We start from the raw sequence: 12,773 nt of genomic DNA on the forward strand, positions 1-12,773 counted from the left end.
AAGGAGAAAATAGAGTTAAGAATGTTAGAGGCAGGTATGAAATATCAGAGGGCCTTGGAGGTAAGCACTACATTTTTTTTTTTTTTTTTTTTTTTGGTAGGAATTAGAAAAGTAAGTAGAAGCTATCTGAGGTCAAAGATGAGGAGAGGCAGTAGGAGAATAGAGAGGAGAAACAAAATGAAGGATTATTATAGCTTGCTCAGAGGAAAGTAATGATGGTAAACTACAGACTCTGCATGTGTCCTTTCGGCATGTGGATGCCTCTATTATTAATTGGACCCTAGAATTGAACAAGGAGCATATGTAATTTAGTAGGACACATCTCCTATTGAGGTGGTTTAATGTCAAAACATGGAAAGAAATAAAAGAAATACAAAATATACACAGGGAAAAACATTTCTAATAAAAAGTTCAGTTTTGCGTTCATAATGTTCAATTTATGTGATGATTGATATGACAATGTTGAAACCTGAACCAAGTTTTAGTTTTTTTTAATCTAAATTTGGTCTTAAGGTCAAATAATATGTGAAACACTTTTCGTTGTCACCAAGAGAGAAACATCCTAAAAATAGCAATAATTTTAAAATGCGCTGTGGGAGGAGAGTGTCACTCTCCCTGCCGTATTAATATCTGTAAATACGATCTCCATGGGATATAAACCAGCAGGATTATGCTACTTCCCTTTGATGTACTTCTTTACCTCCTGTTGACTTATTTGATTGGTTAGAAATGAGGGTTAAGTATGGTATGTGTTATAAAGATTAGGTCAATAATTAAGACTTAAACACTCTCTGCATTTTTGAATGAGACATGATAAGTCATTTTTAAGAAGCTGTTTATCATCTCTCTGCTTCCTGTACTCATTTGGAAAAGGATAGATTTTAGAAGAGTGGATGAAAGAAGGGAAGAAAATTAATGACAGTTTTGTTCTACTCAACTGTGGCCATATTGAGCTTCATATTTTCCAAAGGAATCAGACTTCTGTACACAAATGTACTAAAAAAAATTTTACTTGAAATGCTTCTTTGTTATGCCGGCAGCCATGCCTGTCCATGAGACCATCAACGGTGGCAATATTTACAGATTACATATCATTAAGTAAAGCAACACAAAAACTCCTGGATTGTTTATATGCTCTATTTAGATTTCCTTTTTGTAGCAGGCAGGCCTGGCATTTTTATGTCCCCATTCCAAGCTAATATATATAATTAAAACTCACTTATAACTGCACGATTATTTAGATCTTAGACTAAAAGAAGTTTGAATGTATCACTGATTTTAGGAATTACCAACTAACAGTGCTAATAAAGTGTAAAACCACTTTTGGTTGGTTTTCTTGTTTTTCAATTCTGTAGAGTCAAAGCTCCTTTTTGCCCTTATTACTGTACCATGACAGACTTCTCCCTCCAGGGGCCTGGGTACCCGGCTGCTTGCAGAAGTTCTCACTACCTCAGGTTAGCATCTTCTGTGCCCTTCTGTGTAACTGCAAGTATTTTGGGTCAAGTGTGTAGGTTTTGGTGCACAGAAGCCAGTGGTCCTCCCTCCCTCCCTGTCTATACCTCCTTCAAGTGGCAATAGAAATAAATGATCTTCATGGGATCAGAACTCTTCCCGTAAATGTTTCTTTCTGAAACTATCTGTGGAAACTAGAGCTCTGTCTGACCCAACAGCCAGCCTGAGAATAATCCTGGCCATGATATGATTTATCCCGTTTCCTCTGGAAATCAGCTTAGCCCAATTCTGTACTATGCACCCAGTTTCAGAACTCAGAAACCTGGAAATTTCTCTCTGCCCATAGCTCAACTAAAGAAGAGGTTTTTCTGGTCCAGAATGACTGCATTAAAATTATGCATAGATGAAAGTCTAGTAATCTAATACTCATTTTGAAGCTGTTACCTCCAGTGAAGAGGAACAGAAAATGCAAAACCTGAAGAAAGGACCATGCATGACCATGATGTTAATAGCTTTCTTGCTGGTCAGAACACAGTGAGCAAATAAAAGTAAGTGTAAGAATTTAACAAGACTGAGGATATTAAAATGAACCATCACCAAGAAGGGACCTAAGCCAAATACTGCTGAAGTAGATTCCTATTGTGAATTTTATCACATCTTTGCAATGAGGGGTTTATTTGCTGAGTTTTGAAATTGTTATTGTTAAGCAAGGGATCTAATAAGCCAGAGAGCTGCCATTCCTGCATATTTTTCAAACATTTCCTTGCTGGCTATAAATAGCAGGTAACTCTGTGAGAGTCCTCTTGTACTTCTTTCAAAAGACATATACTTAAAAGTGTGAGTGTGGGGGTGGTGGTGGTGGCAGGATATACATCTGTGGGTTCATTAATTTTGAAACCCCATTGTGTGAATTCGAGGAGTATTAGAATCCCAAAGCCAAGTTCAATTAATATAATTGTTTACAGACATGCTTGCAGCAAGAAACTGGAAAAGCACAACTTAATGTGGAACAGCAGATCTTTATGTCAGAAGAGAAAATAATACTTTGTATCTGGACTTATTTTGCTCCAGCCTAAGTAATTTAGGACAAAGCAATAGTTCTTTAAACACAGGAGCTTCAGTTAATCACTAAGTAAAGTTGAATCTTCGCACTCAGTTCCAGTAAATGTGATGAATGTGAAAATGTGGTCAACACTGCCTCCCTATGTATATGGAGCATATATAGTATCTCTGTTAGATATGTCATATGAACAAATATTACATATATGGATCATACATATAAAACTAGCAAATCTCTTCTTTATTAACTTTGAGTTTCATGACTTATGTATAATTTATATGTCTAATCATATACAGTTTCTTTTTCTTTCTTTCTTTTTTTTTTTTTTGAGACTGAGTTTTCTCTCATTGCCGAGGCTGGAGTGCAATGGCACAATCTCGGCTCACTGCAACCTGCACCTCCTGGGTACAACTGATTCTCCTGCCTCAGCCATCCAAGTAGCTGGGATTACAGGCATGTGCCACCACAGCTGGCTAACTTTGTATTTTGAGTAGAAATGGGGTTTCTCCATGTTGGTCAGGCTGGTCTTGAATTCCCAACCTCAGGTGATCTGCCTGCCTCTTCCTCCCAAAATGCCGGGATTATAGGCGTAAGCCACCATGCCCGGTCCATATGTAGCTTCTTTTTCAAGCCTCACAACTTGTCACTCCTTCTGGTTCCCTATCTTTTGCCAGCTGCAGGAATCACTTGACCTGATTACAGCCCTGTACAGCCCAGATGGGACCAACTCTGACCTCTAGAAAGAGGAAAAGAATCTCAAGACAAATACTTAATGGTCCAACATCAAGTCACCCTGATTTGCCACTAACCTGACTTTGAACTTGAGTCCTGTTGACTGACTGGATAGTCACTTTACTATTGGTGCCTAAATGTCAAGATCAGAGATGGGCTTACCTTAGGCTCTAATGAAAATGGTTCTTGACTCGCCCAAAAGCCTGTATCTCTGGGCAGAAAAAACCATTCCCAAACCCATCCTCCTACTTCTTCAATGTGGCTCCTACTTCTTCAGTCTCTGCCATCTAGTTCCCAACTATGAGTTTGCTTTCTTTTCCCCACCTTGTTCTGTCCTTTGAACATCCAAATTTATCTTCCACAAAAGTAGCTGCTCATAAAATAATTGACCACCTGACTTCTAAAATTCTCCACCTTCTGTACTGGTTGCCCTCTGGACTTGGTGTCTCTCTCTGTCTCTCTCTTTTAATTGGCTTATTGCCCCACTCTTAGATCTTCTATGTTGTGAAGATTTTTCTGTCTTTAATGTTGTGAGGGTTTACTAAGACTCTCTAGTACCCAAAGATTGAGAACTTCTGTCTCCTCCCTGAATTTAGTCTTTCCACACTTGCTTCTTAGCTCTGCGCCTGTTTAACCAACTTATTTCCTTCTAGCTCTATTATTATAGCCTGGCCCTTAGCTCTAAGGCATTTACTCTGAAGTCTTTACTTTCCTAATGTCAGTGTTTAATGTGCTTTGACAGGAGACTTCATCAAGCTATGTGACACAGGAAATATTAGGTCAGTGCAGAAATAATTGTTGGTTTTGCCATTAGTTTTAAATGGCAAAACCTGCAATTATATCTGCACTAACTTAATAACATAACACTTGAATTTGGTGCCACAGAGACTTTTGTGACTGTTGACATTGTTGTGTATTTTTTTCCTTCCAATTCAGTTAAAACTGAAACTTTTGTGAGGGGGTTGTGCAATTCACAGCAGTGTGCCTCTAACAGAGCCCCACACACCTCCTGTGTCACTAAGGATTTGGTCAGATAGGTAAACCATCAGGCATGTAATGGAACATGGGGTTTATTAGAGGAACTGGGCATGGTGCAATTGAGAGAGCTGGTTAATCAGTTTATGCGTGGCTGTGGCTTTTGTATCTGGTGCCAGGCCTGAGGTGAGCAGGGATTTGGGAAGGAAAGGCATGAAATGAGAGAGCAAGGGCAAACTAGAATCCGTAAGGATAATCTGGAAACTGAGTTGGTTTGTCACAACTTTCAAGCCTCTAGTTTCAATGAGTCAGATGACTCTCAGAAGAAGCTGACGCTATCTTTCAGGGTCCTAAAAATGCACCTGGCCAGGGAGTAGGCAAACCCAAGGAAGAGATAAGAGAGAAGCCAACAAGGTGAGCCCACGTGCCCACAACACACGTGAACTTCACCTCTGACGCTACACTGACCTGCCAAGCGAAACAAGAATCCTGGTTCGCTTCTGGAGTCCATTCTTTTCACAAATTTCTCTTTTGGTCAGCTTAGCCAAGGACCATTGACAGAAAGGAATTCTGAGAAACAAAGTTGAAGCTTAGCGAAACTGACAGTGCAGAGACACCATATGCCGTTTTTTCTTTCTACCTCCAGTTCAAGTCATAGCTAAAAAGGAGTGTTGAAAGAAATAATATATACATTCTCTGAGTCTGGTTTAAATGACCTAACTGAATTGGCAATCTCTGATTCAGTCAATGTGATTGGTTTATTCCATTTGCCAAGAAATTGAACATCTGATCAAGTTTTTTAGTCCTTGTTCTTGAAGCTGGATCAAGTTATTTATCTTTGCACAGTTACTGTGTGTCTAGGATTTAACAGGACCTCTGAAGCTATGGCTATAACAGTTCCATACTTCTTTCAGGCATGATGGGAGGGATAATTGGTTTATGACACATGCGTCCCTTTTAAGCTTCCTGCATGGAGGTGAGGGATATCACACCACCCACATTCATAAAGCCATTCATTTAATTGTTTTACTCATCCAGGCCCACTGCTGATAATCCTGATATGAACACCATAGGCTGCTCTTCTGAGGGCAAGGTTATTTTAGTTTTAGAAAGATTTCCAAAGCTTTTTAAGCCTGTTAGAGCTCTGAAGGCCTGGAAGACTGATGCATTTTTCACCATATTAAATAATACATTCAAGTGTAAGTGGCTTTCAGAATGAGGAACTAAAGAAAAGGCCACAAGATGAAGCTGCTCTTGCTGTGTCTCCAAGGTGACTGGCACATAGCAATAGGCCTGCTCCCGGACAAGGCTGGGAACAGTGGTCTCGGTGAAGAGTGATTGTGTAATCAATACAGCTCTCTTCAAAGCTGTCGCTCACAGACTACATCTGACTGAATTCCTCAAAATATGAACTTCGGGCTTTGGGAGATACAATTTGTTCTTTTTGGCAGAAAAGAAAATAGTCCACTGCATCTATCAACTTCCATACTTAAAAATCAAAGATGATATATTAATTTTTTTTAAAATGAATCCCTTAAGAACTTAGATTTGTCACATTTGCAAGTGTTTACAGGGAGACAAATCTGAAATCTGAGAAACACGTCCTTGACCAACCTTAGCAGCGGAAGGATAGGATTCTTCAATCCAGTGTCAGCTACTTAACTGACTCGGTATCTTTTTCTCTGAAAAATGTTAGCATTTCTTAATACTTGGAATGTCTGTGGAATTTATATGTCAGCAAATATTCTGTTAAACTCAGAATATTAAATCTGAGTTGGAAGCAACACCGAAGTGATTCCAGTTGCGAATTTCATTCCTAATTTCTAAAATAACAGTTTCTAAATCTTCCAGCAGCAAGTCTATACAGTGTCAACAAGTCTATAAGTCTATAACGTGTCATCTAACCATTGATAGAGATGAAAATGATTTTCTTTAGGTTAGGCTCTCATGAGAATGGTTTTCATCAATGCTTAGAGGACACATTATAGACTTGTTTTTATGGCCAGCCCCACATCCATGTGCTGTGCATCTGGGGATTCAGTTAACTGCAGATCAAAAATATTTGGAGAAAAGGGATAATCGATTGTGTTTGTCCTGAATGTGTAGACAGTTTTCTTCCCTAAACAATACAATATTACAACCATGTATTCAGCATTTACATCATGTTAGGTATTCTAAGTAGTCTGGAGATGATTTAAAGTACATAAGAGGAAGTGTGTCTGTTATATGCAAATACTACTTTTTAATGTAAGAGATGGGCATCTGTGAATTTAGATATTCTGGAGGGTCCTGGAACCAATTCCTTACAGATACCCAGGGATAATCCAGCATTTAATGATGGTTAAACACAATCTGATTAAAACCTCTAGTATTATGTGAAGGGCAATGAAAGGACCCTGAAGTATAGCAGTGGGGTCAGAGAGGAGGGGACTGAATTGAGATCTCTTAACGTTGGTGGGAGTGGTAGGGGCAGTGGGAGCCAGCAGGGATAGAGAGAAAACACAATCTGGAGATTTCTAGCTTGTACCATTGAGTAGATGGCAATGCCGTGAACTGAGAAAGACAGTTCAGGAAAAGGAGCAGGTGGGAGATGAGATCAGTGTGTAACTAACATCTGGAACTAATGGCCGCATCACAGCAGCATCTCTGGAAATTCTTACTGGTTTTCCCGTCAGTATCCATCCTCCTGAGCGCGCGCGCACACACACACACACAAAGCCACTTTCCTTTCTCCCCATCTGCATTTAATGAAGGGAAATCACAGCTGCTTTCTGCGTCCCTACAGTTGGAAAGCCCTGTGATGCTGTCAGCATTTCAGCGTGGTTGCCTGGCACTGGTTCAACTCGTGGGTGGATTTCCCTGTTGGTAATAATAGTGTGTTGGCTGTTTTCAGCACTGGTGGTATGTCCGCTACTTGGCATATGAAGCAGAATTGCTGAAATAGGGCACCTGAGAAAGTATCTTAAAATTGTGTCCTTTTAAAATGTTAACAAATAAATTCTAGTTTGATGTTTTACCAGAGCCTGTGGGATTATGGGTAATAAAAACTAAAAATGTGAGGTTGATGTGCTGGAAGCAAGGATAAAATTTGCTTTTTGTGCGCTTTTAGAAAATGCTCTAATGTTCTAGGTCAGGTGGCACAGTAGCTGTCACACTGTGTTGGCATCTTGTCACTCTTACTTTATCCTCTGCATAGGATTGTGTTTGTTCAGACTGAATTGCATTAAGATGTTCCTTGTTAGAGTAAGATACACTCAGTTCCATAAATACTGAATTAAATTCACTTGGGTATTTTAATGGTGGTTTTTAATCCAGCTTCTTGCTTTTTATGCTCCATCTTAATAAACTCAGATGCATTAAGTGACAATTGAGATGTTCTTTACATTCTTATGTAATCAGAAAATGGGGTTTCATGAATATTAACTTATTGTGTGGGTGTGTTATAATGCACATTTAAATTTTTTATTGTCTACCAAGTATAACTTTTAATAGAGTGGTCCTGCCCTTGTGTAATTACTTTTGTATTTTTCAGAATACCTACCCACCTATAGTATGCTTTGGAATAGTGGTCATAGATGTTACACTCTGCCCAAGGAAAAATAGAATGATAATGAAAATAGGGCTCTCTAAAACATGAATTTGGAAAATTTAAATGGAGCTACATCTTTAAAAATATCTGAACATGTCATCTCTTAAAACCTTGAATTAACTCCCTAGGTTTTGCCAAGATTACTTTATTATAAAATTTGATTTCCTTATCTTTAATGGCTTTACATAGGTACAATGAACATTCCTTTGCTTCACCTCTGGATAGTCAGAGTCATTTAATTCGTGCTTCAAGTGTTGTCTCTTACCCACCCATTCCTTTTACCACCACCACGCTAGTTAGGTCTTTATCACATTGTCCCTGGGAATTCTGACAAGTCTTTTTAATAGGACTTCCTGCTATATTCGTCTATCCATTCTTCATCATGCCAGATTAATCGTCTTTAAAATGGATTTCTTAATATTATTATTTTCAGAAATGATCAGTGGGTTTCTGTTTCTCACTTTACGGATGGGATCTGAAATTGAATCCTATAGGATCCAAGGATTTTCACAACTCAGAACTATAATTAATATTATATCAGTCATCCACTAGTCTTTATTACTTTTTTTTTTTTTTTTTTTTTTTTTTTTTTTTTGGAGATGGAGTCTCCCTCTGTTGCCCAGGCTGGAGAGCAGTGGTGCGATATCTTCTCACTGCAGCCTCCACCTACCAGGTTCAAACAATTCTCTTGCCTCACCCTCCTGAGTAGCTGGGACTACAGGTGCACGCCGCCATGCTCAGCTAATTTTTTGTATTTGTTTTTAGTAGAGATGGATTTTCGCATTGTGGGCCCGGGCTGGTTGTGAACTCCTGAAGTCAGGCAATCTTCCCGCCTTGGCCAGTGCTGGGATTACAGAATAAGCCACCACACCTGTCCCCATTAGTCTTAAGCTAGTATTTTCATTGTTCCACAAAGATAGATTTTTCTTTGCCTATTGTGCATTAGTCAGGGTTCTCTCGAGGGACAGAACTACTAGTGTGTGTGTGTGTGTGTGTGTGTGTGTGTGTGTGTGTGAATTTATTAAGTATTAACTTACACAAGGCCCCACAATAGACTGTTTGCAAGTTGAGGAGCAAGAAGAGCCAGTCCAAGTCCCAAAACTAAAAACTTGGAGTCCAGTGTTCACGGGCAGGAAGCGTCCAGCACAGGAGAAAGATGTAGGCTGGGAGGCCAGGCCAGTCTCTCCTTTTCATGTTTTTCTGCCTACTTTATATTCACTGGCAGCTGATGAGATTGTGCCCAGCAGATTAAGGGTGGGTCTGCCTTCCACAGCAAACTGACTCAAACATTAATCTCTTTTGGCAGCACCCTCACAGACACACCCAGGATCAATACTTTGTATCCTTCAATCAAGTTGACACTCGCAATTAACCATCACACTATTCCTTCCCCTTCCTAAATGCCCTCCCAACTCCTGTCTATCTAAACTATACCCCCCACTTCAGTGTTCTGCTTCCAGGCTCATCCCCTCTTTGATGTTCCCCTTCAATGTCCCCTGACTTAATTATCTCTATCACACTGTTTAGAAGCTAATAAGATGCTGTTTTAGTATGTAGTACTCTGAGGCAAAAATAAGCTTTTACTTTTTAAAAATATTTAATTTTGGGAAACATCTCAACAAACACAAAAGTAGACAGTTTAGTATAATGAGCATCCATATATCCATCACCCACCTTCAACAATTATTAATTCACAATGAGTCTTGCTTGATCTGTGCCTCACTTGTTTTACCTCCCATAATATTTTGGAGCAAATCTCAGGTATCATTTTATTTGTACATACAATGTGAAATAAGCTTTTTGACAGTACTGTGTACCTGTTCTTAATTGCCATAGGCATCTGAATCAGTGCAATAGGCAGGAGGCACCTACGTAGTCCAAACATTTATCTCCATATTCATAAGCATATACATAACCACATTATATTTTTCATATCTATACAATGTTTACATCTGTATGCATGCATCTGTATCTACACCCATGTCTCTTCTTTGTAGGTTTATGTCTGTATACCAGGAGGGGTTTATAATCAATAGATTTAATAAACTAGACTGCTATTATGGAATGAGAAGACGTCATATTCTATTCATCCCAGTACAAGAATGATTCAATATTATTGACATACTTTCTACCAATTTGTCACTGATTACCTATTACCCTAGGAGTGATTGCTCTACATGTGTCTCACTGGAGCCTATGTTGATCTGAACTCCGAGGTCTCTGGCCAGCCACTTCTTTTTCATCCCTCTGTTTTCTGCAAGTGTATTTTCTTTTCTTCAGTAAGAGATGCTCCCTTGGGCTAGATGAGTAAGATCCCAATTATACTTCAGCTGGCAACCGTTCTAGCAATTTTCTGACGGCAGAAACACAGATGCAATGACACCACCATGAATGTTTCCTCAGGGGATTCTGGGGAACTCACTGATATATAGACTTTCTTTAGGGGAAAATTTTGAGTGGTGTTATGTCACTAACTCCTTCAACTCAACTTTGTGAACACCAACTGTGTTCCAGATAGTGAGTTAGATTCTGGGTAGTTTGAGTTTTAAGAAAGGTATTGTCCCTGCGCTAGATGGCCTTATAGATGCTGAAAAGAATTTGTTTGATGTGGTATTGACCATTCCGCTTTTCTTTCATGTCTCTACATCCTTCCATTCTGTTACCGCTGTCCCCAGATTCCACCAATCTGTGAGCACTCATCCTGTGTTTCTGCTGCAGGCTCCTCTGTCAGTTCTTCAAATGGTGATGTGCTTTGGGGCTCTCTATATTGTCCTCCCTTCTTTTTACTGTGCATATTCTTCCAGAGATACCGCATGTTCTTTAGCCTGGTGATTAATAGTGATGCTTCTGATTAAAATTCTCCGGCATTCCAAACTTGTACATCTCTAAGTTCACAGGGCATTTCTTCTTTTCTCTCCCAATGCTTTACTCCTCTCTCGTTGGTACCCCATACCCCTGCCAAAGTTTGGCTGTTAGTCCAGCATCCTCCTCCTCCTCTGCTCCCCTCATTCTATGTGTGATGTTAGAAAGCCTTGCCAGATCCTTTCTTTAAAAAAGTAAAAAATTCTTAACTCCTCCTGTTTTCCATTAATAGTTTCACTAGCTTTGAATCTCTTCCTTGGAATATTCCCAAAAATCTATCAGATTGTCCTCCCTCTTCTTCCCTCCTCCAATCCATTCTTCATATCAGAACCACCTTTACAAAATACTCCATGAAACACAAAGCCTAAAAGTGAAACATAAGATTATTTTGATTGAAAATCTTTAAGAGTCTCCATTGCCTGTATGCTAAACTCAAATCCTATACACGCAACAGGCTCTTCAAACCTTAACTTTCTCTCCTTCTCTAGTCCCATTCCCTTTCACGATTTCTCCTTTCCTCTCTCACCTGTGCTCTCCCTAATACCCACAACATACACCATTCTCTTATTTCCATATGACATTCAACTGCTTCTGGTTCTTATGTATGGAAAGCCATTATCTTACTTTTCCAGAAGAAACCTTCTTCATTTTCTAGGACAGTTTATTTGTTGTTTTTTTTTTACCTAAAGTCTCTCTTTCCTGCTTAGGCAGATTTGACTTCTCACATTTATATTTCCACCACACTTTGTGCATGATTTTGTAAAGCAGTGGTCCTCAACCTTTTTGGCACCAGGGACTGGTTTTGTGGAATACAATTTTTCCACGGTGGTGGGGTGGGGGGAAAGTTTCAGGATGAAACTGTTCTACCCTCATATCATCAGTCATCAGATTCTCATAAGGATCATGCCATCTAGATCCCTCGCATGCACAGTTCACAATAGGGTTCACGCTCCCATGAGAATCTAATGCAGCCACTGATCTGATGGGAGGTGGAGCGCAGGTGGTAACACTTGCTGGTCTACAGCTCACCTCTGGCTGTGCAGCCCAGTTCCGAACAGGCTGAGGACTGATACAGGTCTGTGGCCCAGGAGTTTGGGGATCCAAGCAAGCCACTTCATTGCATTATCTGTGTGCACATATGTGTCTTATACTATGGGTCCACTGAGGAGAGGAACGGAATTAAATTCACCTCCAATTTCCCAGTATCTAATAGAGTATGTGATCTATCAAACAGAAAATATATGTGTATAGCAGATTGGATGAAAGAATAATGGAACACTTTAAAATTCAGCTACATATTTGTGTATGTATAAAGTTTCTGGGCATATATTCTAACTCTACCACTTTACACCCCTTAAAACTAATATTTTGATATGGATTTGATAATTAATTTACTCTTTTAGATATTTGTAGCCCATGTTAAAAACCAGCCATTTTGAGTCACGTTTTCCGAAGGAACCATAATTCAGACTTCATGTTGGATCTTGCCGCTAAGTGTAGTGAACACTTCAGGATTTTTTGGCTGTCCAGCCTCTGAACCTTCTTAGGTTTCCACTGTGTGTCTTAATGGGAGACAGAGCGTGCATCCTACTAGAGATCTAGAAAGCCCAGTTCATTTAGATTCAGTCCCATGCTTGCCATCATCTAGCTGAGAGTCTTGAGGTGTAGGCTTAGCTAACCAGACCAAGATTCTACTGGCTTGGACTTTGAAGCAGTGACGGAAAAATCAGACAGCAAAATGCATTCCTTTGTACAGAAGCCACACTGGTTTCCCAGGGTGGATGGTGGTAGCCAGGATTGTGCTCTCTCTAGTGTCAGAGGAAGCACTATTCTCCCTTAATTTCTTTAGGTCCTGGCACCTACCTGATATTTCCTTGTTCTTCCTCATTCTCTAAGTCTCATTCCAAGCCCTCCAAGGAGTTTCCTGAGTTACTCCAATCTTTTTGATAAAATCATTTCATTTCTATTGGCCAGACTCAGTTTCTGTTTCTTTCAGCTAGTAAAAGTGACTATAATATTGATGAGCTGGGTGTGATGGCTCACACCTGTAATCCCAACATTTTGGAAGGCTATCGTGGGCTGACACTTGAGGCCAGGAGTTTC

The sequence above is a fragment of the Saimiri boliviensis genome, chromosome 2 (genome assembly GCF_048565385.1).
Source record: "Saimiri boliviensis isolate mSaiBol1 chromosome 2, mSaiBol1.pri, whole genome shotgun sequence".
NCBI lineage: Eukaryota > Metazoa > Chordata > Mammalia > Primates > Cebidae > Saimiri > Saimiri boliviensis.